This window comes from Vicia villosa, unplaced genomic scaffold (genome assembly GCF_029867415.1).
Source record: "Vicia villosa cultivar HV-30 ecotype Madison, WI unplaced genomic scaffold, Vvil1.0 ctg.000434F_1_1, whole genome shotgun sequence".
Classification (NCBI taxonomy): Eukaryota; Viridiplantae; Streptophyta; class Magnoliopsida; order Fabales; family Fabaceae; genus Vicia; species Vicia villosa.
The window spans coordinates 195,800-220,026 of NW_026705206.1; the positions used below are offsets into that span (position 1 = coordinate 195,800).

At 37.9% G+C, this 24,227-nt stretch overlaps 1 long non-coding RNA gene across 1 annotated transcript; it reads right to left on the minus strand.

Annotated features, from left to right (window-relative positions):
• Positions 1-553: 553 nt before the first annotated feature.
• Positions 554-2,067, minus strand: LOC131628214 (uncharacterized). The gene is made up of 4 exons (XR_009291698.1): positions 1,946-2,067; positions 1,781-1,857; positions 1,554-1,642; positions 554-1,422 (listed from the first exon to the last, which is right to left on the minus strand). It is a non-coding gene; the product is annotated as an uncharacterized LOC131628214 (long non-coding RNA).
• Positions 2,068-24,227: the final 22,160 nt, after the last annotated feature.

Consider the following 24,227-nt stretch of genomic DNA (forward strand, 5'->3'; position numbering starts at 1 on the left):
CTCAGAATTTGACCTAATGGCTTGGGACATGATATCAAGACCTCAAGTGCATTATTTTGACCTAATCCATTGACTCAGAACATCTCCTACACAAAGATTGATCAACAGTGAAATCTCAAATCATCAGATTAGGGTTTTTGAACTATCAGGGACTGAAATCAGGGATTACATTTGGGAAACCCTAAAAAATCCCCAGGAAGTCAATCAAAGGTTTCAATCATCTTCAAATAAAGTGTGTCATATCCATTTGTGTGATTCAAGAGTTTTGATTGGAATCTATTTCAAGATTTTGGCCTATGGATTCGTCATGGTAAAGAAAATTGTTTCTTATGGATTATTTGAAAGATGATACAAGTTTGAAACAATTCATGAAAATTGCAAGAAATATCTTTTAGTCAATTTGTTGAAAGAATTGCTTCAAGTATGGTTCTAAAACCATAAATTCAAGAATTAAAAGTCCATTGGTGCAAGAACATTCTTCAAAGAATCATTCAAAGGAATTCAAGAATTGATTCAAGACATAGAAAATTGCATTTGAAATTCATTCAAGAAATATTCAAGTTCCATACAATTTCATTCAAGATTCTAAAAGAATATTTCCAAATGGAATTCTTTTACATAAAACAAGTTCTAAGTTACACATGGATTACAAAAGGAACTTTATCTAAAGTTCAAGAATTACATCATTTCAAGAATACAAAGTTCATACATTTTCAAGTTGGAATGAATTACAAGAAAAAAGAAAAAAAACTTCAAAGACTTTCTTGAATTCTTCATTCTTCAAAGTCTTCATTCTTCAAGTTCAAATTTCTTCATTCTTTCTTCAAGAGTTCTCATGTGACATGAAAAAAAGAAAACAAAAAGGGGGTGAAATTAGCAAAAGTCAAAGAATGTCAAAGAGAGATTTTTATGTCATAAAATTATGCAACTTAGAGATATCATAAAATGACATAAAAATTTACACACATGGCTTATATCATGAAAAATATCTTTGTATAAGAATATTCTTATTCTTATTCTTATCTTGCAATGATGAAGAATATATTCTTATTCTTGCAATGATGAAGAATATATTCTTATTCTTGCAATGACCATAACATTCCAATCAAGTTTCCTAATTCCTAACACATCCCTAAATTTGGCCTATAAATAGAAGTGTTTCTCTTTGAAGCAAGACACACCAAAGCAACTAAACTACTTGCTTTCTCACTTCTCCCTCTTCTCATAGTTTTAAAGTTTCTTGGTAAGAAGGAGAAATTCTTCAAAACCAAAGAAAACCACTTGAAAAGTAAGAGTTTCTAGTTACAAAGGGAGTGAAGAATAAATTCTTCATACCTTGGTGTGGAGAGTTCCTACTTGAAATCCATCTTCAAGTCCTAAGCAATTTCAAAAAAAAGAGGCATCACCTTCATCAAAGGGAGCCTACAACAACAAATCAAAGTTGTTAGCAAGAAGTTCAAAGTTGTTCTACAACAATCAACAACAATTCGAGGGTGTTCTTCATCAAACACCACACGAATTTCCAGAAAGACAAAAAGAGAATTGAAGCATACCTTCAACGTTGCAGCCCCGTGTCTACACCTCATACACACATCACCTGCAATTTCAACACCGACGCTTCCAGCAACAAATTGTGGTGAAGCTGCAACACAGCAACAATTTGCAAAAACAAAAATTCAGAATCACATCAACACAATAACAATTCGCAACCGGTTCAGCACCACCATCATAATTTACGGTTCAGACAATAATTCAGAAGCATCAAGAATCAATAACATACCGGCAAAATCCTCCTTGCCGTAGGTAACTCGATTCCACTCTTACTCTCCATACTATTATTACTGTAATTTTAGTTACCTGTTAAAACAAAATAGCCAGAAAAACAGAGGGAAATTAAATTCGTTGCTGCGTCACGAAAGTTGAAAACGAATTTGAAATTGCTTACTGATTATGCTTGGAGTTGTTATTTTTTGTATGAGAGCTTTTGTTCCTTCATGGCCGCCGAGAGAAACCCAGTGAAAGAGCATCGTTTTGTTGTTGTTACCGCAAAGAAGCCGAGTTGTGTTGTTGCTCCGAGAGAGAGAGTGTTGCGGTTGTTTTCGTTTCGTCGGAGAACGAGAGAGAGATGACGAGTGGGAGAAAGAAATGGAGAGAGGGATTTGTGTTGTTGATTGTTCGGTGAAGGGAATTGAGAGCAAGAGGAAGAGTTTTGTTCCTCCATTGTTACTGTTAGCGTAAGAAAGATAGAGGAAATTCAGAGAAAAATTGAGAAGGAGCGTTGCCTCTTTTCTCAATTGTGTTTAGGGTTTTCCAACCCGTGTGTGTTTTAGGAGATGGGGCGGATCCGGGTCACACTGACCCGACCCGGTCCGGCCCCAATGTTTTTTATTTTATTTCAGTTCCTTAAATTAATTTGGGCTGCACCTCCCTTTTCAGTTTAAAACCCCCTGGCCCATTCAATTAAGTTTTTTTTAACTAATTCTCTTTTAATCTTTTCTATAAATATTTTCATGAGATTTAGTATTTTATTTTAATATAGGATTTATTTTTCTTTTCTAATCCTTATTAAAAAAAAAACAACAAAAAAAATATATATATTAGATGCATATTTAAATTTGTGTTTCTAATTATTTTCTCTTTTCATGAAAAAAACTACAAAAAAAATATCTTCTTTTAGAATTAATTTTTTACTTTGAATTTGATATTTTCTTTTATTTTGTGTAGTTAATCATTTAAATTTCTAATTGGTTACAGTTGCACATTTTACTTGAATTTTCTAACTTCATCCGAGACTTCGAGATTATTTCTCTATTGTTCTCTGTTTTGTCTGTTTGTTTTGGTCTTCTATTTGCTTTAGGAGTCCATAAACAATTACTGGATGATCATGGAATGCTGAAAGCTGTAAGCTTATCCGACTATTCTTTTCTGCTGGTGAGGATGCTTAACATTTGTTTAAATCCTAAATTATTCCAAGCATACCACTTGAGGATCACGGTAACACCTCAAACTCAGAAATCCAATTTTCTCATTCTTCGAGGTAAGCCTAAAACTCAATCAACTGTTTTCACAACAGTAATCAATTCACTTTCAAACCATCCACCCTGTTTTATGAAAATAAAACAGGGGCCTCTCGAATATTAGAGAGTGTAAGTCCCATTTCTTTTCTTTTTGTACAGTTTTTTTCAAAACAATAAACTTCTTTCAAAACAAACTTTCAAACAGTTTTTCAAACAACGCGTCTGTAAATAAATAATCAACCATGTTTTTGTAAATATACCATGGGCCTCCATGTAGGTATAAGTCCCAAGCCCTTTTGTACATACCCATTCCAGTACATGAAATTAGGTATTTCATTGTACGCCTTTTGTACATATCTCAATCAATTTGTTTTTAACTTTGAATAACAAACCAAAAATGAAGGTTTTCTTTAAATCTTCCCAAAAATATACCACGGGCCTCCATGTAGGTATAAGTCCCAAGCCCCCTTTGTAAATACCTGTTTACATAGCTTTGAATAAACTCAAGTGGACCTCTCCTCGAGTATAAGTCCCGAGCCCCCGTGTATACAAATGGATCATGCTTACAGGTATATTTCCTTCATAAACTCCATTATATACACACACTTTGTCATATATGTATAACTGTTCATATCTGTTCATGTACTTGTTCATATTTGTTCGTACTTGTTCATACTTGTGATTGTGTTATATGCTTGTTCAACTTAGTACAACACTAGGTTCCCCATAGTCTCCTATTGGGCTTCGTGCAAAGAATCTCCACTAGTTTAGGTTAGGACATAGAGTATGGTTTCCCGGTGAAATCGCTCTAAGAGCTCAAACCAACTATACCATGCCTCCCCTTGGGCTTTGTACAAACGAGTGACCCTCCCATAGCCTCCTCTTGGGCTTACAATGCAAGGACCCTGGATTGTCCCTCCCATAGCCTCCTCTTGGGCTTACAATGCAAGGACCCTCGGATAGCCTCCTCTTGGGCTTCGTACAAGGACCCACGGGCTTCTTATAAGCATCCCCAATATCCAAATCAAATACCCTAGGAGATTAGACATTTTTCATCTCTATGCTAGGAGTATCTCTTATATATCATCACAATCAATCAATCAAACTTTTTGCCACAAGGCTGGCTAATCAATCAAACTGTTTTACCACCGTACTGGATGATTAATCAAAGTTTTTGTCACAAGGCTAACTTCATTGAAACTTTTGCCACAAGGCTGGCTGATTAATCAAAGTTTTTGTCACAAGGCTGACTTCATTGAAACTTTTGCCACAAGGCTGGTTAAACAAACAAAAACATCTTTATCATTCTAAGCACCCTAAGTGGCATGGCCCCGGGCTTATAATGAAAAGATTTTCAAACAAAACAAACAGATGTATGTGATGATATAGATTAGATACATCTAGCATTTAGACGACATTTGTCTATTTTCCTTTGCTTCCACTAGCATAAGTGGGAACTACGATTGCTCTGACTTTCTCAACATCCTTTTGAGAATACGTAGGCACAAGGTCGATCCTTGGCGAGCAAAACAAAACAAAAAAAAACATTCAAACCTTAGCACCCGTAGACCCCGAGCTACAGATGCTCTGATTCCCTCTAAGGCATATGTATGCAGAGGATCGCGATGATCTTTGCGAGCATAATCAAACAAACACCTTAGGTCCCACCTATTTCACAAGAACCTCTCAATAACATGGAATGAAAAACAAAGAAAAGAAACCTATAGAGTACTATAGATACGTTGGGTGCTAATACCTTCCCTTCGTATAACCAACCCTCTTACCCAAGATCTCCCCCCACTTTTTAGGTTATTGCAGCTTTTTTCCTTTTCCTCCTTTGGAAATAATAAAAAGTTTGGTCGGTACAAAAGAAAAATCATTTTTTGAGCACTCGAGCCCAAAGAAGGCATCAGGTGTCTCATCCCACAAAAAAGAGGAACAAAACGGTTTTTCGCCCGCGACATATGGTACAACAAAGAGTGTTGAGTATTAACAAAGGATATCAGCCGAAGGTGGATCTTAAACAGATTGCTAACCTTAGTTAGACTTTGAACAAAAGAGACGTAGCCGTAGGATGACTCAAAAAGGAAGAAACCAGCCGAAGGGGAATCTACCAAACTGCTAACCTTAGTTAGACTTCAAAAAGAGACGTAGCCGTAGGACGACTCCAAAAGGAAGAAACCAGCCGTAGGGGAATCTACCAAACTGCTAACCTTAGTTAGACTTCAAAAAGAGACACAGCCGTGGGACGACTCTAAAAGGAAGAAACCAGCCGCAGGGGAATCTACCAAATTGCTAACCTTAGTTAGACTTCAAAGAGAGACACAGCCGTAGGGTGACTCAACAAGGATGAAACCAGCCGAAGGGGAATCCGATCCTAATTTGTTAACCTTAGTTAGACTTCCAAAAGAGACACAGCCGAAGGGTGACTCAACAAGGATGAAACCAGCCGAAGGGGAATCCGATCCTAATTTGCTAACCTTAGTTAGACTTCCAAAAGAGACACAACCGAAGGGTGACTCAACAAGGATGAAACCACCCGAAGGGGAATCCGATCTTAATTTGCTAACCTTAGTTAGACTTCAAAAAGAGACACAGCCGAAGGGTGACTCAACAAGGAGGAAACCAGCCGAAGGGGAATCCGATCCTAATTTGCTAACCTTAGTTAGACTTCAAAAAGAGACACAGCCGAAGGGTGACTCAACAAGGATGAAACCAGCCGATGGGGAATCCGATCCTAATTTGCTAACCTTAGTTAGACTTCAAAAAGAGACACAGCCGAAGGGTGACTCAACAAGGAGGAAACCAGCTGAAGGGGAATCCACCAAACTGCTAACCTTAGTTAGACTTCAAAAAGAGACACAGCCGAATGGTGACTCAACAAGGATGAAACCAGCCGAAGGGGAATCCGATCCTAATTTGCTAACCTTAGTTAGACTTCAAAAAGAGACACAGCCGAAGGGTGACTCAACAAGGAGGGAACCAGCCGAAGGGGAATCCGATCCTATTTTGCTAACCTCAGTTAGACTTCAAACATAGACACAACCGAAGGGTGACTCAACAAGGATGAAACCAACCGAAGGGGAATCCGATCCTAATTTTCTAACCTTAGTTAGACTTCAAAAAGAGACATAGCCGAAGGGTGACTCAACAAAGGATGAAACCAGCCGAAGGGGAATCCGATCCTAATTGCTAACCTCAGTTAGACTTCAAAAAGAGACACAACCGAAGGGACAAGGAGGAAACCAGCCGAAGGGGAATCCGATCCTAATTTGCTAACCTTAGTTAGACTTCAAAAGAGACACAGCCGTAGGGTGACTCTAGATCTGAAAAGGTATGCCAATAATCATTGGAATTGAGTGAAGAAGACTAGTAACGACTAGACTCTTATTGGGGATGCTTATGAACACTGAATTTAAAGGCGATGCCAATAAACATTGGGCTTTGAAGGAGATGCCAATAACCATTGGGCTTGACTGAAAGAAAGGCTAGTGACAACTAGAATCAATCAGGGGATGCCAGTAAATACTGGGCTTTCAAGAAACAATTGATGCTTGCGAAGCATAAGAATTACATGAATCCCACAGGCCAACAGGCGGGGTATAACTCTTCAAAAGTGGCAATCATTCGAATTGCCACACACCAAGTATGGATTTCAAATGATTGAAAAATGAGATAGGTTGAATGCCCACCCTCATTCGCACTCTATTATGCCCGCAGCATGCGGGAAAATAACCAAAACAAGACTAGTAACGACTAGACTCGACATGTGGATGACAGTAACCACTGAACATTCACGGAGATGTTGATGCTTGCGAAGCATAAGAATTACATGGATCCCTCAGGCCAAAAGGCGGAGTGTAACTCTTTGTTGAAAGAGTATTGTGGTGTACTTTTCGTTTATATCGTATCCACAGGGATTATTGCGATATCACCGCCGTTCTATAGCCTATTTTGTCTTGAGTTAATGCTACTTTAGTTTTGGGTTTGCAAAAGATCATTCAACAATATTAGTAGCAAAGAGTAAATTAATGAAAGTTCTAAGTTAAAGAAAATGTATCAAGATTCGATTTCATCGACCTAAATCTGTATGTCTTCCTACAAATATATGTATATGAACTTGTTAACGATCAATATAATTACGTATCGACGTCTATATCGTCCGTGTCCGCAATGATATAGTTAGATTTACCATATTGTTTAACCGACGATTTCTCCACCGTTTAAACAATACAAATAACGTTTTAAAACCGATACTAAGTAAACATCAAACTCTAAATCCATGTCTGCAACTTATAGTTTGATAGATGATAAAGTTAGGTCTAGATACAAACATTGATGTCTCAAACACTTATACCATAGAAAAGCTTTAATAATTAAACTAAACCATCTATATTGATCATCACTTGTTCATACACAATATATTCACAGGAAATACATACAAAAGGCTAGGAAGATTACATCTTATCTTGATACAAAAGAGAATTAGCTATCCATGAAAATGGTAGCTTGCTCAAGAAGGAAAGGATGAAGATCAACAAGCATCTACGGCGATTAATCGACGATCAAAGCTTCGAATCTCCAATTCTTCACTTGCTACAGTAGAATATGCTCTTTTAGGTCTTAGGATTATATGTCACCCTCCAAATAACACTTCTGGCCCTTAAACAACCAAACTGAATTACGCAGACCGCGCTTAGCGCGGTGCAGCCGGCTAAGCGCGCTATCCCAAAATGGTTAAACCGCCCAACCACGCTAAGTGGGCTCCATACCGGGCTTAGCGCGGAAGTTTCTGCCAGAACTTCCTTCTTTTCTTCAAAACTGCGCTTAGCGCGCCTATACCCCGCTTAGCGCGGTACCTTTTTCCAGCAATCCTTGGTTTTTGGTCTTGGAATATCTTCCATTCATTTTCCATGGCCCAAGCTTCCATTGATCTAGCAAAAACTATAAAATCCAACACAAATTGCAAAGATAAGCACTATTTGACAATAATATAAATATAAGAATATAAATATATAAAATGATAATAAAATACTATTATTAATCACAAAAAGACTTGAAAATTACTAAAAATTATCCAAGATATTAACACAATTTGGTAACTAACAACTCTCCCCAACTTAAACCTTTGTTTGTCCTCAAACAAAAACAAACACAAAAACAACAAACAAAAAACAACCATGAGATCACAAACTTGGACAAGAACAAATGGGTGATTCAAATTCCATAAGCACACAAGTAACATCGTACCCTTGCTAAAATAACACCATGATTGAGATACTAATACTAAATACACATTTGATGTAAACAGTTCCTAAAGCAAAATAAGTTCAAGATTGAATCACAACCTACACACTTCTCTAGTAAGAGACAAAATTGAGGATCCTAACACTCACACAACAATGTCGCCAACATCCAGAATTAATTATGCATTCATCTACACAACATTTATATAAAAAGCGTAAAAGCAAGAATCACAAAGACTTTAGGGTTGTAGCTTGGCTTGGTTAACAAGGAAGTGTCATTTCTCAAAGCCATTGAAACGAAAGGGTCAATACCTAAGAGAGCATTCAAATCACAATTACATCCACAAATCCTTATCAACCTATCACACAATTTTATTGCTCAAGAGTTCATCCTTTTTCAATTAAAGGAAACTAGCTATATACATGGCTCTTTTTCTTTTTCTTTTTCTTTTTCTCTCCTGAGCAATCACTTATTTTCTTCTCCACATCAATACAACCAATTTTTTTATTCTCCCCAACTTGAATATTACCACCATATAATCACGAATGCTCCCTATTCTAAGGCGAAAAGGAATCAATCCTAACCACGTTTCCTGGTACTCTTCAAGGTTAAAAGAAAGTCATCAAGATTCAGATCAAAAATCGGCAATTATAAACAAGGAAATGATACCGATTGAATCTTGGCAAAACGGCTCAAAGTGGTTAGCAAATACTCACACTCACCGGGTAGGTTATATTTGGTAGAGAAGTTATACTCGTAATGCTAAACAAAACGCTTTGATCACTTTTATGCTTTACACAATTAAATAAAAAACACAAGATTAAACATAATAAACACGAGTTAAACGCACATTGTTGGTATCCACAAAATAATATATATATATATATATATATATATATATATATATATATATACAATGGAAAGGCTCCTCACACTAATTTTAGTACTACAATGATTCATTATTGAACTATTTTTGTTAAAGAAAATGTGACATCTAATGTGTACAATTAAAAGCATCTAATTCATGGTATATTAAAGAAACGGTAAAAATGTACCTTGCACGTACTAATTTCACATTATATCATCACCGCCCCAATTGGTTGTAAAAAACTTTCTTCATCAAGGAAGCACTTTCACAAGGACAACAAAAATTTAAAACACAATTGCATAAGTATATAGACATATAAAGCAATTAAACTAAAAACTTAATAAATTAAAAACAAACACCAAAAGGTTTCAAAATATCCAAAAGGCATAGTAATGCCTAAGATCCAAAATACCTCATCCTTTAAAAGGATGGAACAAAACATAACAAAGCTAAGTCAAAATAAAAAAAAACTAGCACTAAACATACTAATAATAATACTAAGCATCAACCATAAGACTACTCATCATCATCCTGGAGATTTTCTTCCATATTCTCATCCTCGCCAACTTCCTCCTCCTCAGGAAATGGACTGACCTCAGACCAATTAGCATAATCTACCAAGTCTTGGCGAGAACTCCACGGATGAGCCACATTGGGCTCCATCATCTGCAACCTCAACTGAGACATAGAGTCATGCAAAAACATGAATGCTCTCTGATGCGCCATATGAAATGCCAAGTTCTCCTCTCTATCAAGATCACTACGGCGGCGAGCAGGGCGAGCAGCAGCAACAAGAACAGCAGTCAACCTGGATAAACAGTAACGCTCAATAAAAATATCATCAATAAAAGTATCAATTGACATAAGACCCTCAGAAGGAATCTGCACTCTAGCCTTCTTGCACAAATTCATGATCAGACCAGGAAAGATCAACTTTCAGGGAGTGTCGCGGGGAAAAATCATCGTTTGTGGGATGAGACACCTGATGCCTTCTTTGGGCTCGAGTGCTCAAGAAAATGATTTTTCTTTGTTTTTGTCACGACCAAACTTTTTATTGTTTCCAAAGTAGGAAAAGGAAAAAAAGCTGCAATAACCTTAAAAGTGGGGGAGAGATCTTGGGTAAGAGGGTTGGTTATACGAAGGGAAGGTATTAGCACCCAACGTATCTATAGTACTCTATAGGCTTCTTTGTTATGTTTGTTTCATTCTATGCTATTGAGGAGGTTCTGTTGTGAGATAGGTGGGACCTAAGGTGTTTGTTTGATTATGCTCGCAAAGATCATCGCGATCCTTTGCATACATATCCCTTAGAGGGAATCAGAGCATCTGTAGCTCGGGGTCTAAGGGTGCTAAGGTTTGAGTGGTTTGAGGGAGAAGTTTTGATCGCCAAGGATACGACCTTGTGCCTACGTATTCTCAAAGGGATGTTGAGAAAGTCAGAGCAATCGTAGTTCCCACTTATGCTAATGGAAGCAAAGGATAAGAGACAAATGTCATCTAAATGTTCGATGTATCTAATCTATATCATCACATACATCTGTTTGATTTTGTTTGAAATCTTTTCATTATAAGCCCTGGGCTGTGCCACTTATGGCGCTTAGAATGATAAAGATGTTTTTTTTGTTTAGCTAGCCTTGTGGCAAAAACAAGTTTGATTAGCCAGCCTTGTGGCAAAAACTTTCAATGAAGCCAGCCTTGTGACAAAAAGTTTTGATTAATCAGCCAGCCTTGTGGCAAAAGTTTCGACGAAGCCAGCCTTGTGGCAAAAACTTTGATTAATCAGCCAGCCTGGTGGCAAAAGATTTGATTGATTAGCCAGCCTTGTGGCAAAAGAGAAATTTGATTGATTGATTGTTTGTGATGATATAGATGAGATACTCCTATCATAGAGATGATAAATGTCTAATCTCCTAGGGTATTTGATTTGGATATTGGGGATGCTTATAAGAAGCCCGTGGGTCCTTGTACGAAGCCCAAGAGGAGGCTATCAGAGGGTCCTTGCATTGTAAGCCCAAGAGGAGGCTATTGTTAGAACAATTTTTGTTCTAATCAATATTCTTAGTTTTGATGATAACAAGGATATGAATTTTGTATGAGATAATGTGGTACTCTAACACATTGCAATTTCCCTTTCAGGAAATATATAAAGAGTATGCACAAATCAGCGCTCAGAAGCTTCGTCTCAGAAGGTTCAGCATGCAACATCAGAACATGGTCTGGCAAGACATCAGAAGATGGTCAAGGTAGAATCAGAACATGGGTCTATGAAAGCATCAGAAGAACTTGAGTTTAGAAGCAGAAGCACTGAAGTTCTCATGGTATCACGCTCAGAAGCACTTCAAGGTCAGAAGACAAGAAGATGCTATGCACCAAGCTGTTTGACTCTGATGATATTCAAACGTTGTCTTCACAAACATCAGATCAGAAGAAAGTACAGGTGGCAGGCTACGCTGACTGACAAAAGGAATGTTGGAAGCTATTAAAGGCAACGTCAGTAGACACAGCGTGAACAAGGCTCGAGGTAGTTGACAAAAGCGTGAAACATTAAATGCAATGCTGTACGGAATACGCAAAGCATTAAATGCTCCCAACGGTCATCTTCTCAAGTGCCTATAAATATGAAGTTCTGATGAAAAGCAAGGTTACGAGATCTTGACGATTTCTGTGAATATTAACTTGGTGAAACGCTGTTCAAATCAAAGCTCAGAAACTTCATCTTCATCAAAGCTCACTACATTGCTGTTATAATATTTTAGTGAGATTAAGCTTAAACGTTAAGAGAAATATCACTGTTGTGATTATAGCTTTTTAGAAGCATTTGTAATACTCTTAGAATTGATTACATTAATTTGTAAGTAACTAGAGTGATCAAGAGTTGATCAGGATACTCTAGGAAGTCTTAGCTTGTGTCTAAGCAGTTGTAATTAGAGTGATCACGTGGTGGTCAGGATACTCTAAGAAAGTCTTAGCTTGTGTCTAAGCATTTGTTCCTAGAGTGATCAGGTTGTGATCAGGATACTCTAGAAGACTTAGTCGTGGGCTAAGTAGAAAACCATTGTAATCTGTTGCGATTAGTGGATTAAATCCTCAAGTGAGGTAAATCACTCCGTGGGGGTGGACTGGAGTAGTTTAGTTAACAACGAACCAGGATAAAAATAACTGTGCAAATTGTTTTTATCATTCAAGTTTTTAAACTACACTTATTCAAACCCCCCCTTTCTAAGTGTTTTTCTATCCTTCAATTGGCATCACAGCGCCGGTTCTAAGGTGCAAGCACTTAACCGTGTTTAGAAAAGATTCAGGAAGAGAAAAACGCTTCAGTAAAAGATGGCTAGTGAAGTTTAAACAAATCCAACTGCATCTACATCTGGCTCTGCTGAGCAATACAATGGTAACAATGGTTATACTAGACCACCAGTATTTGATGGTGAAAATTTTGAATACTGGAAAGATAAACTGGAAAGTTACTTTCTTGGTCTAGATGGTGAACTATGGGATCTTCTGATGGATGGTTACAAACATCCAGTGAAAGCTAGTGGCGTAAGGCTTACAAGGCAAGAAATGGATGATGATCAGAAGAAGCTTTTCAAGAATCATCATAAATGTAGGACTGTTTTGCTGAATGCTATCTCTCATGCTAAGTATGAGAAGATATCTAACAGGGAAACTGCCCATGATATATATGAGTCATTAAAAATGACCCATGAGGGAAATGCTCAAGTCAAGGAGACTAAAGCTCTTGCTCTAATCCAGAAATATGAAGCCTTCAAGATGGAGGATGATGAAGATATTGAGAAGATGTTCTCAAGATTTCAAACTCTAACTGCTGGACTGAGAGTTCTGGATAAAGGCTACACCAAGGCTGATCATGTAAAGAAGATCATTAGAAGCTTACCCAGAAGATGGGGTCCAATGGTGACTGCATTTAAAATTGCCAAGAATCTGAATGAAGTTTCATTGGAAGAGCTCATCAGTGCCTTGAGAAGCCATGAGATAGAGCTGGATGTAAACGAGCCTCAGAAGAAAGGTAAGTCTATTGCATTAAAATCTAATGTTAAAAAATGCACTAACGCTTTTCAGGCTAGAGAAGAAGATCCTGAAGAATCAGAATCTGAAGAAGAAGATGAACTGTCCATGATCTCCAGAAGGGTAAACCAACTCTGGAAGAGCAAGCAAAGGAAGTTCAGAAGCTTCAGAAGCTCAAAGAAATTTGAACATGGAGAATCTTCTGGTGACAGAAGATCTGACAAGAAGAAGGCTGTCTGCTATGAGTGCAATGAGCCTGGACATTACAAGAACGAGTGTCCAAAACTTCAGAAGGAGAATCCCAAGAAGAAGTTTCATAAGAAGAAAGGTCTTATGGCAACATGGGATGATTCTGAATCAGAATCAGAATCAGACTCTGAAGGAGAACAAGCCAACTTCGCGCTGATGGCTACAGAAGATGATGGATCAGAATCTACATCAGAATCAGATTCTGAAGAGGTATTTTCTGAACTATCTAGAGAAGAGTTAGTTTCCAGTTTAACAGAACTTCTGGAACTCATTGCTCATCTTAGTATCAAATACAAAAAGCTGAAGAAGCAGTTTGAATTTGAAACTAAGAAGCTGGAATTGGAAAATTCTGAACTGAAGGAAAAAGTTTTAAATCTACCCAAAGATAGTGGATCTCCTTCTGAAACAGATTCTGAAACAGAAAGTTCTTATCTAGAAGTATTGGCAGAAGTCATCTTGCTTCTATGATATATGGTGTTTCTGGAAACAGAAGGTTTGGCTTTGGCTATGAGGGTGATTCCTCACATAAATTTGAACCTATTGATGATCTGAAGATCATATACAAGCCATTGTATGATCAGTTCAAATATGGCCATGCTCATGATATTAGGCTCACTTCACATGCACAGAAGTTTAACACTGTTCACACCAAGAAGCATGTGACACATCCTAAGAAATATCATGCTGACAAACCTAAAGAATATCATGATGTTCCTCCTGTTAAATATTTTGCTAAACCCAAGTTCAATCAGAACTTGAGGAGAACTAACAAGAAAGGACCCAAGAAATTGTGGGTACCTAAGGAGAAGATAATTTCTGTTGGAGATATCCTTGGCGGCAAAGAGGACAAAAAGCAAAATGTCATGGTACCTGGACTCTGGGTGCTCGCGACACATGACGGGAAGAAGGTCTACATTCCAAGACCTGGTGCTTAAACCAGGTGGAGAAGTCAAGTTTGGAAGAGATCAGAAGGGCAAAATCATTGGCTCTGGAACCATAAGTCTTGGTAACTCTCCTTCCATAACTAATGTACTTCTTATAGAAGGATTGACGCATAACTTATTGTCCATAAGTCAGTTAAGTGACAATGGTTATGATATAATCTTCAATCAAAAGTCTTGCAAGGCTGTAAGTCAAAAGGATGACTCAATCCTATTTACAGGCAAGAGAAAGAACAACATTTATAAGATTGATCTTTCTGATCTTGAGAAGCAGAAGGTGACTTGTCTTATGTCTGTTTTTGAAGAGCAATGGGTCTGGCACAGAAGATTAGGACATGCTAGTTTGAGAAAGATTTCTCAGATTAACAAACTAAATCTGGTCAGAGGACTCCCAAATCTGAAATACAAATCAGATGCTCTTTGTGAAGCATGTCAGAAGGGCAAGTTCTCCAGACCTGCATTCAAGTCTAAGAATGTTGTTTCTTCCTCAAGGCCGTTAGAACTCTTGCACATTGATCTATTTGGCCCAGTCAAAACAGCATCTGTCAGAGGGAAGAAATATGGATTAGTCATCGTTGATGATTATAGCCGCTGGACATGGGTAAAGTTCTTAAAACACAAGGATGAGTCTCATTCAGTGTTCTTTGAATTCTGCACTCAGATCCAATCTGAGAAAGAGTGCAAAATCATAAAGGTCAGAAGTGATCATGGTGGCGAATTTGAGAACAGATTCTTTGAGGAGTTCTTCAAAGAAAATGGTATTGCCCATGATTTCTCTTGTCCTAGAACTCCACAGCAAAATGGAGTTGTAGAGCGAAAGAATAGGACTCTACAAGAAATGGCCAGAACCATGATCAATGAAACCAATATGGCTAAGCATTTCTAGGCAGAAGCAATAAACACTGCGTGTTACATTCAAAATATAATCTCTATCAGACCTATTCTAAATAAGACTCCTTATGAATTGTGGAAGAACAGAAAGCCCAACATTTCATATTTCCATCCTTTTGGATGTGTATGTTTTATTCTGAATACTAAAGATCATCTTGGTAAGTTTGATTCTAAAGCACAAAAGTATTTCCTTCTTGGATATTCTGAACGCTCTAAAGGCTATAGAGTATACAATACTGAAACATTGATTGTAGAAGAATCAATCAATATCAGGTTTGATGATAAGCTTGGTCTTGAAAAACCAAAGCAGTTTGAGAATTTTGCAGATTTTGATATTGATATATCAGAAGCAGTAGAACCAAGAAGCAAAGCTGCAGAAGCTGATAGTCTTAGAAACAATGGATCAGAAGATCAAGTTGCTGCATCTTTAGAGAATCTCAGGATTTCTGAAGAGCCAACAGTCAGAAGATCACCTAGACTTGCTTCAGCTCATTCAGAAGATGTGATCCTTGGGAAGAAAGATGATCCCATCAGTACAAGGGCATTCCTTAAGAACAACGCAGAATGTCAATTAGATCTTGTTTCTTTGATCGAGCCAACTTCTGTTGATCAAGCTCTAGAAGATCCAGACTGGATAATTGCCATGCAAGAAGAACTCAATCAGTTCACAAGGAATGATGTATGGGACTTGGTTCCTAGACCAAAAGGATTTAACATCATCGGCACTAAGTGGGTATTCAGAAACAAGCTAAGCGAGAAGGGAGAAGTGGTAAGAAACAAAGCCATACTGGTTGCTCAAGGTTATAGTCAGCAAGAAGGAATTGACTACACAGAAACCTTTGCACCAGTGGCCAGGTTAGAATCTATTCGTCTATTAATTTCTTTTGCCACTCAACATAACATCACTCTTTATCAGATGGATGTCAAGAGTGCCTTCTTAAATGGTTATATAGATGAAGAAGTTTATGTCCATCAACCTCCTGGTTTTGAAGACTCCAAGTCTCCAAATCATGTTTTTAAATTAAAGAAATCATTATACGGATTGAAGCAAGCTCCTAGAGCTTGGTATGAACGTTTAAGTTCTTTCCTTCTGGAAAATGGTTTCACTAGAGGAAAAGTGGACACTACTCTCTTTTGTAAAACCTTTAAAAAGGATATTTTAATATGTCAAATATATGTTGATGATATCATCTTTGGAACATCTAATGCTACACTTGGAAAGGAGTTTGCTGAGTCTATGCAGGCTGAATTTGAAATGAGCATGATGGGAGAACTCAAGTATTTCCTTGGGATTCAAATCAACCAAACTTCTGATGGAACCTATGTTTATCAAACGAAGTATGTGAAAGAACTTCTGAAGAAGTTTAATCTTTCTGACAGTAAAGAAGCCAAAACTCCTATGCATCCAACATGTGTCCTAGGTAAGGATGAGGTAAGTAAGAAGGTAGATCAGAAGTTGTACAGAGGTATGATTGGATCTCTTCTATACCTAACTGCTTCTAGACCTGACATTCTCTTCAGTGTTTGTTTGTGTGCTAGATTCCAATCAGATCCGAGAGAATCTCATTTAACTGCGGTTAAGAGAATTCTGAGGTATCTGAAAGGTACTACTAATGTTGGTTTAGTTTACAGAAGATCCAAAGATTACAACTTAGTAGGATTCTGTGATGCTGACTATGCTGGAGATAGAATAGAAAGGAAGAGCACTTCTGGAAGTTGTCAATTTCTTGGAAGTCATCTGATCTCATGGTACAGCAAGAAGCAAGCTACTATTGCCCTCTCGACAACAGAAGCAGAATATGTTGCTGCTGCTGGTTGTAGCACACAAATGCTCTGGATGAGAAGTCAGCTAGAAGATTATCAGATATATGAGAGTAACATTCCTATTTTCTATGATAATACTTCTGCTATATGTTTATCTAAGAATCCTATCTTACATTCAAAAGCTAAACATATTGAGATTAAACATCATTTCATAAGGGACTATGTTCAGAAGGGTGTTATATCTTTAAACTTTGTGGATACAGACCATCAATGGGCTGGTATCTTTACAAAACCCCTTGCTGAAGATAGGTTTAAGTTCATTCTGAAGAATATCAGTATGGATTTATGCCCAGAATGAGAAGATGAGAAGACCTTATGTATGAGTATCTTCTGAAATGAGATTGGATTAGTTTTTTTTTATAAGAAGTTCTGTTTGTAATCAATTAGAAGTAGTGATTCGGTTATTACTAACAGTTCATTGTCTAAGTTGATTCAGAATTTCTTTAAAAGTAAAACAGCTGTAACTGGCTATCCAAATGGTAAACACGTGTTCACTATCTCTGGACAAGCGTGCGTGCAGTTGAGGGGACGCCTACTTAGGTAACTGTGCTAATCACTTCTTTTGTCATTATTATCTCTCCTCACGTCACGTAACATTAAATGCTATCCATCATTTCTTTTTATTTCTTTTCTTTTTATATTCTTCAAACGTTTCTTTTCCCTCTTATATTTCTCTCTCTTGCATTCAGTTTCTTTTTCGCTCTCTTTCTCTTTGCATTCATATCATAAACCCTAGTAGTTTTTCACTATCTGCAACTTCATCATGAATCCTTCATCAAGTTCTGCAACTCAAGAAACTGATCGTAAACAAAAGAGAAAGGCAACTGATGAACCAGAAAACAAACCAAAAAGAGTAAGGATCACCTATGACCCTCTCAAGGTGAATCCCTTTGAAGCTATGATGTCTGGAAACTACTCTAGACGTGTGTATCAACCCCTTGATGGTATCCCTCAATCACCTCCCTCTTCACAAACATCCACACCCTCTTCCTCCTCATTCATCTCTCTGGAACCACCTTCTTCACCATCTGATATCTCCTCTCCTTCAACCCATCCCTCAGATATATCCTCATATCTCTCACATCCTTTTCCCACCAGAACACATAACCCCTACAGTTTTGTGTTTCCCGATTCCAGGTTCACTGTCAACCCTCCAACACCTACCACTCAATCATTTCTAGAGCTTTTACATTCTGATGTAAATAGCTGGTTGGAGATTCTGGGCGCTGCTCACCTTAACCATCTGGATGAGTATGCTTCTTGCAACCTCTGGGATACATTTCGTCAAGATTTTCTGGCTAGGGCTACGGACGTCTAGAGAAGGATCATGACTGACGCACCTGGTGTTCGTGGTCGTCTCTTGGAAGTTGGTGAAAGCAGCTATCACCATCTCATCAGGAACAGAAGAGTTCTTGAAGAGAGGATACCTGCAGATGAGATGGAAGAAGAAAATCTCTGCAGAGACATCGTGGTTTGGAGACCATGGTACCCTGTGCTGACTGGAGATTTTCAGTGGTTGTTTGATTGGTTCAGAATGAACCCTTCTGAAAGTGCTCCTCACATGGTCTTTCCAGAAGTGGTTTATCCTGCTGAAGTTGCTGGTCCTACTCCTCCAACAAACCTAGCAGCTATTCTTCAGGCGTTGGAAGTTGGAGCTTCTGTGTTTCCTGAACCAGAATATGCTGAGGCTGCTCTTGAGTCAGACTCAGATGTTGAGATGAAAGGTACAGAAGCTGAAGACCTCCCAGAAGATCGTCCTTCTGAGATTGCTGTCCCTGTTGGCAGAAATTCTGGTGCTTCTTCTTTTGGTATACCCCCAGCTCTGGTGGAGACCTTGGAAGCTCTGCATCAGAATCAAGCTATGCTGGCCTCTCGTTTGGATGCGCAAGAAGCAGCCAACGCTGAGTTTCGCTCCTTCATGGTAAAACAAACTGAGAGCACCGCAGGGGTTCATGACATTCTGGCGCAGATTTTGTCTAAGCTAGGGTCTTAGTCTGTGGTCTTTGTAGTTTTCTTTCCTTGTTGCATCTGCTTATTCTGCATACATCTTTTGTAATTCTGTTTGATTGATCAATGAAAAGTTTGATTCTGTTTCTTTCCTTTGTCGTTTTCTACTCTGAATCTTTTATATTCTTTTTGATGTTATGACAAAAAGGGGGAGAAAATATATGATAAATGATTTGATTAAATATTATCAGTTACCGGGTAAAAAGGCCCCACATTACTAACAGAACTTGCAAAGTTCTATGTTTTAAGTTGTGTTGTTGCAGGAATTGAAGATCCTCTTTAAAAGATCAACATAAGAAGCAACAAGATGAATCAAGCTCTTGGATTCTTGAAGCAAGCTGAGTGCTATGAGACTTCAGAATTAGAATCAGAAGCAAGAAGGAAGAATGTTCAGATATTCTGATGATAGAATATGATTTGAAACATTATGTCTATTTGTTCTGACACATACCATATGGCTCTGATACATATTATGTGTTATGTAACATACTCTATGATCTGACTCATTCATGCTGACTTTTGTCGTTTAGTTTTGTTCTGTAACATTTCAGGATGTAGAGATGCTCTGATGATGCTCTGGTACATTCAACAATGTTCTGATACAATCTAGCATGAAGTGATGTAAGAAGAAATTCAAGCTCTGAAGCTGTCCCGATGGAAGCAAGAATCAGAAGCTGCGAATGTTTTAAAGATCAAAGAAATTCAAGTTCTGAAGCTGTCCGATGGAAGCAGGAATCAGAAGCTGTGAATGTTCTGAGGATCTAAAGAAATTCAATGTTCTGAAGCTGTCCTATGGAAGCAGAAATCAGAAGTCATGAATGTTTTGAAGATCAAGCATATGTGAACGTCTCTACTGAAATACTCAGGGAAGTCTTTTATTTATAAAATTCTTCTAGTATTAATTTCAGGGGGAGATTATTCATCTCAGGGGGAGATTGTTAATCTCAGGGGGAGACATATTTACATGCTTATGCTATAGCTGTGTAAATTGTCTTTAGCCGTCTGCTCTTTCTGATCGCAAATTCATATTATTTATATATGTTTTTTGTCATCATCAAAAAGGGGGAGATTGTTAGAACAAGTTTTGTTCTGATCAATATTCTTAGTTTTGATGATAACAAGGATATGAATTTTGTATGAGATAATGTGGTACTCTAATACATTGCAATTTCCCTTTCAGGAAATATATAAAGAGTATGCACAAATCAACGCTCAGAAGCTTCGTCTCAGAAGGCTCAGCATGCAACATCAGAACATGGTCTGGCAAGACATCAGAAGATGGTCAAGGTAGAATCAGAACATGGGTCTATGAAAGCATCAGAAGAACTTGAGTTCAGAAGCAGAAGCACTGAAGTTCTCAATGTATCACGCTCAGAAGCACTTCAAGGTCAGAAGACAAGAAGATGCTATGCACCAAGCTGTTTGACTCTGATGATATTCAAACGTTGTCTTCACAAACATCAGATCAGAAGAAAGTACAGGTGGCAGGCTACGCTGACTGACAAAAGGAATGTTGGAAGCTATTAAAGGCAACGTCAGTAGACACAGCATGAACAAGGCTCGAGGTAGTTGACAAAAGCGTGAAACATTAAATGCAATGCTGTACGGAATACGCAAAGCATTAAATGCTCCCAACGGTCATCTTCTCAAGTGCCTATAAATATGAAGTTCTGATGAAAAGCAAGGTTACAAATTCTTGACGATTTCTGTGAATATTAACTTGCTGAAACGCTGTTCAAATCAAAGCTCAGAAACTTCATCTTCATCAAAGCTCACTACATTGCTGTTGTAATATTTTAGTGAGATTAAGCTTAAACGTTAAGAGAAATATCACTGTTGTGATTATAGCTTTTTAGAAGCATTTGTAATACTCTTAGAATTGATTACATTAATTTGTAAGTAACTAGAGTGATCAAGAGTTGATCATGATACTCTAGGAAGTCTTAGCTTGTGTCTAAGCAGTTGTAATTAGAGTGATCACGTGGTGGTCAGGATACTCTAAGAAAGTCTTAGCTTGTGTCTAAGCATTTGTTCCTAGAGTGATCAGGTTGTGATCAGGATACTCTAGAAGACTTAGTCGTGGGCTAAGTAGAAAACCATTGTAATCTGTTGCGATTAGTGGATTAAATCCTCAAGTGAGGTAAATCACTCCGTGGGGGTGGACTGGAGTAGTTTAGTTAACAACGAACCAGGATAAAAATAACTGTGCAAATTGTTTTTATCATTCAAGTTTTTAAACTACACTTATTCAAACCCCCCCTTTCTAAGTGTTTTTCTATCCTTCAGCTATGGGAGGGATAATCGAGGGTCCTTGCATTGTAAGCCCAAGAGGAGGCTATGGGAGGGACAAGTCGTTTGTATGAAGCCCAAGAGGAGGCATGGTATAGTTGGTTTGAGCTCTTAGAGCGATTTCACCGGGAAACCATACTCTATGTCTTAACCTAAACTTGGGAGATTCTTTGCACGAAGCCCAATAGGAGGCTATGGGGAACCTAGTGTTGTACTAAGTTGAACAAGTATATATAACATGATCACAGATATGAACAAGTACGAACAAATATTGACAAGTACATGAACAAATATAAACAAGTATGAACAGTTATATATGACAAAGTGTGTGTATACAATGGAGTTTATGAAGGAAATATATGTTAGACGATGGCCTTAGGATCTAGAGGGGGGGTGAATAGATCGTTCACAGTTTTGCGGAGTTAAATGACTTTTCAGCGGAAGTGATTCTGAATCGACTCGCGTTTATTCCGAACCACTATCGAAACGATTATATATGTGTTTAAAAACCAGTCTAAGACTTGAGGTAAGTGATAAGAGTATATGTTGCAGAATCAAAGCGTTGCTCTTATTGAAAATCAGATTAACTTTTTGTATGATGGACAATGTTTGCAATGCAGTAAGAGTGATAGAAACAAATATACAAACACTTGGTGATAATGATCAAATTGAAGGTAATTCAATGTGTGGTGGATTGTGATGTTTATGTAAGTTCTTAATTCACAATCTTAACACTCGAATCGTTGATCAATTTGCTATTATAACCAAATATGAACAGAATGTAAATGAAAAAGTAAAAGCGACAAGAACACGATATTTGTTTAGGCAGTTCGTCGATCGTCCTCGCTACGACTACGTCTGCCCCCAATTCCAAATTGAAATTGGGTAATCTTTCATTAATGTTGAAAGTAGTATATACAAAGAAGATAACAAAGCGATAAACGATAAACCAATTATGTCGATCCTTTGAATCTTCTTCCCCCTTAATCTTAAGCAAGATCAAGGTTATCCAAGAGCTTCACTTTGATTCCCTTCTGCAGTGTCTTGATTCCTTGAACTCCCCGTTCCTCAATCGTTACACTCAGCCGAATCCTCAATGAACGCCTCTTGATAAAAACCCCCAAGAACCACCCGTCGTGGAGGACAAAACCCGCAGATTTTATTCACCAACAAACCCCACAAACCTTCACCCACTAGGAATCGTCAATTCCGTTCCATGGACGTTATCGAACTCATCACTAACCCGCAACGCAAGAATGATTATGTGTAATTGTGTTGGAGATGATGAAGAACGAAGATGAGAAGCGTTTGTGTATCTTTCAGTCGTTGGTGTTGCTATGAATAATGAACCTTTGATAATATATAAGATAGCTTAGCAGTTAGAGATGAGAGAAACAGAATTTTTGGCATTCTTGATCAGTTAGGTCGACCTCTTGTAGAGCTTAGGTCGACCTAGCAGTGCTTGCAGAATTTTGCTCCCAGATAGGTCGACCTGTTTAAGGAGTAGGTCGACCAGAATCCTCTCAAAATGCATTCTGGGGACATTTTCTCAGATTAGGTCGACTTAGTCGTTGTGTAGGTCGACCTAGCAGACTGGTATGTAAATTTCATCAATTTAGGTCGACCTGGATAATGTGTGAGTCGACCTAGCAGAAGTATGTGGATTTTTCTCCATTTTAGGTCGACCTGGGTTGACAGTAGGTCGACCTAACTGCTGGTTTTCTGCATTCTTCTTGATCTGCTTGTGTTGAGTCGACCTAAAGTATAATAGATCAACCTGTACTGTCATGAGTGATCAATGCTTGCTTTTCTTTGAGTTTTCTGCTTCCGCCTTGTTGTTTGAATGCTCATTTGAGTTTGCCATAAATCAAAAACATCTTTGAGTGTAATCTTGTATTCACATGCTCCCCCTTTTTGATGATGGCAAACCATTAGTCGAAGCTTTGGTGGTAAGTGATAAAGACTCAACAAAGCTCCCCCGTACATCCAGCATCTATCTCTCAACAAGTCAATCTCTCAACACAGCTCCCCCGTACACTCAGCATCTATCTCCCCCTTTGTCAACATCAAAAAGAGATACAACGAAAATAGAAGAGTAACGAGAGAACCATAGATAAAATGCTAGCATTCATAAAAAGGTAGCCAGTTATAGCATGAGAGTCAAATGAGCAAGAGCGATATATGTATGAAGTCACTATAAGCATGTTAATTGATAGCATATTATAGTATCAATAATATTTTTGGAAGTGAACAACAATAACGTTACCGCTTTCTCAACTTTAATGGCAGCCTTTAATCAATGTGGAATGACGCCTGGCTAGATGATGAACTACCTTTACGCTAAGAAAAATGTTAGCAAGAGAGAACAGATATATATATATATATATATATATATATATATATATATATATATATATATAAAGTAAAGGAATAATATTAAGAGAGAACAAACGTAATTAGCCCAAATTAGAGATATCGAGTATCCCTAATTCCCTACGAATGTTGAAGTATTGCTCCGTTGCTAGAGGTTTGGTGAATATGTCAGCTAGTTGCTTCTTGCTTTCTACATGTTCAAATGTAACGTCTCCTTTTTCTACATGATCTCGTAGAAACTGATGTCTTATTTCAATATGCTTGGTACGTGAGTGTAAGACAGGATTTTTACTCAAGTTTATGGCACTTGTGTTATCGCACATGATAGGTATGCGATCAAGCTTAATACCAAAGTCAAGAAGTTGTTGCTTGAGCCATAATATTTGTGCACAGCAGCTTCCAGCAGCTACATATTCTGCCTCAGCAGTAGATAATGCAACCGATACTTGTTTCTTGCTATGCCAACTTATCAATGAATTTGAGAATAGATGACAC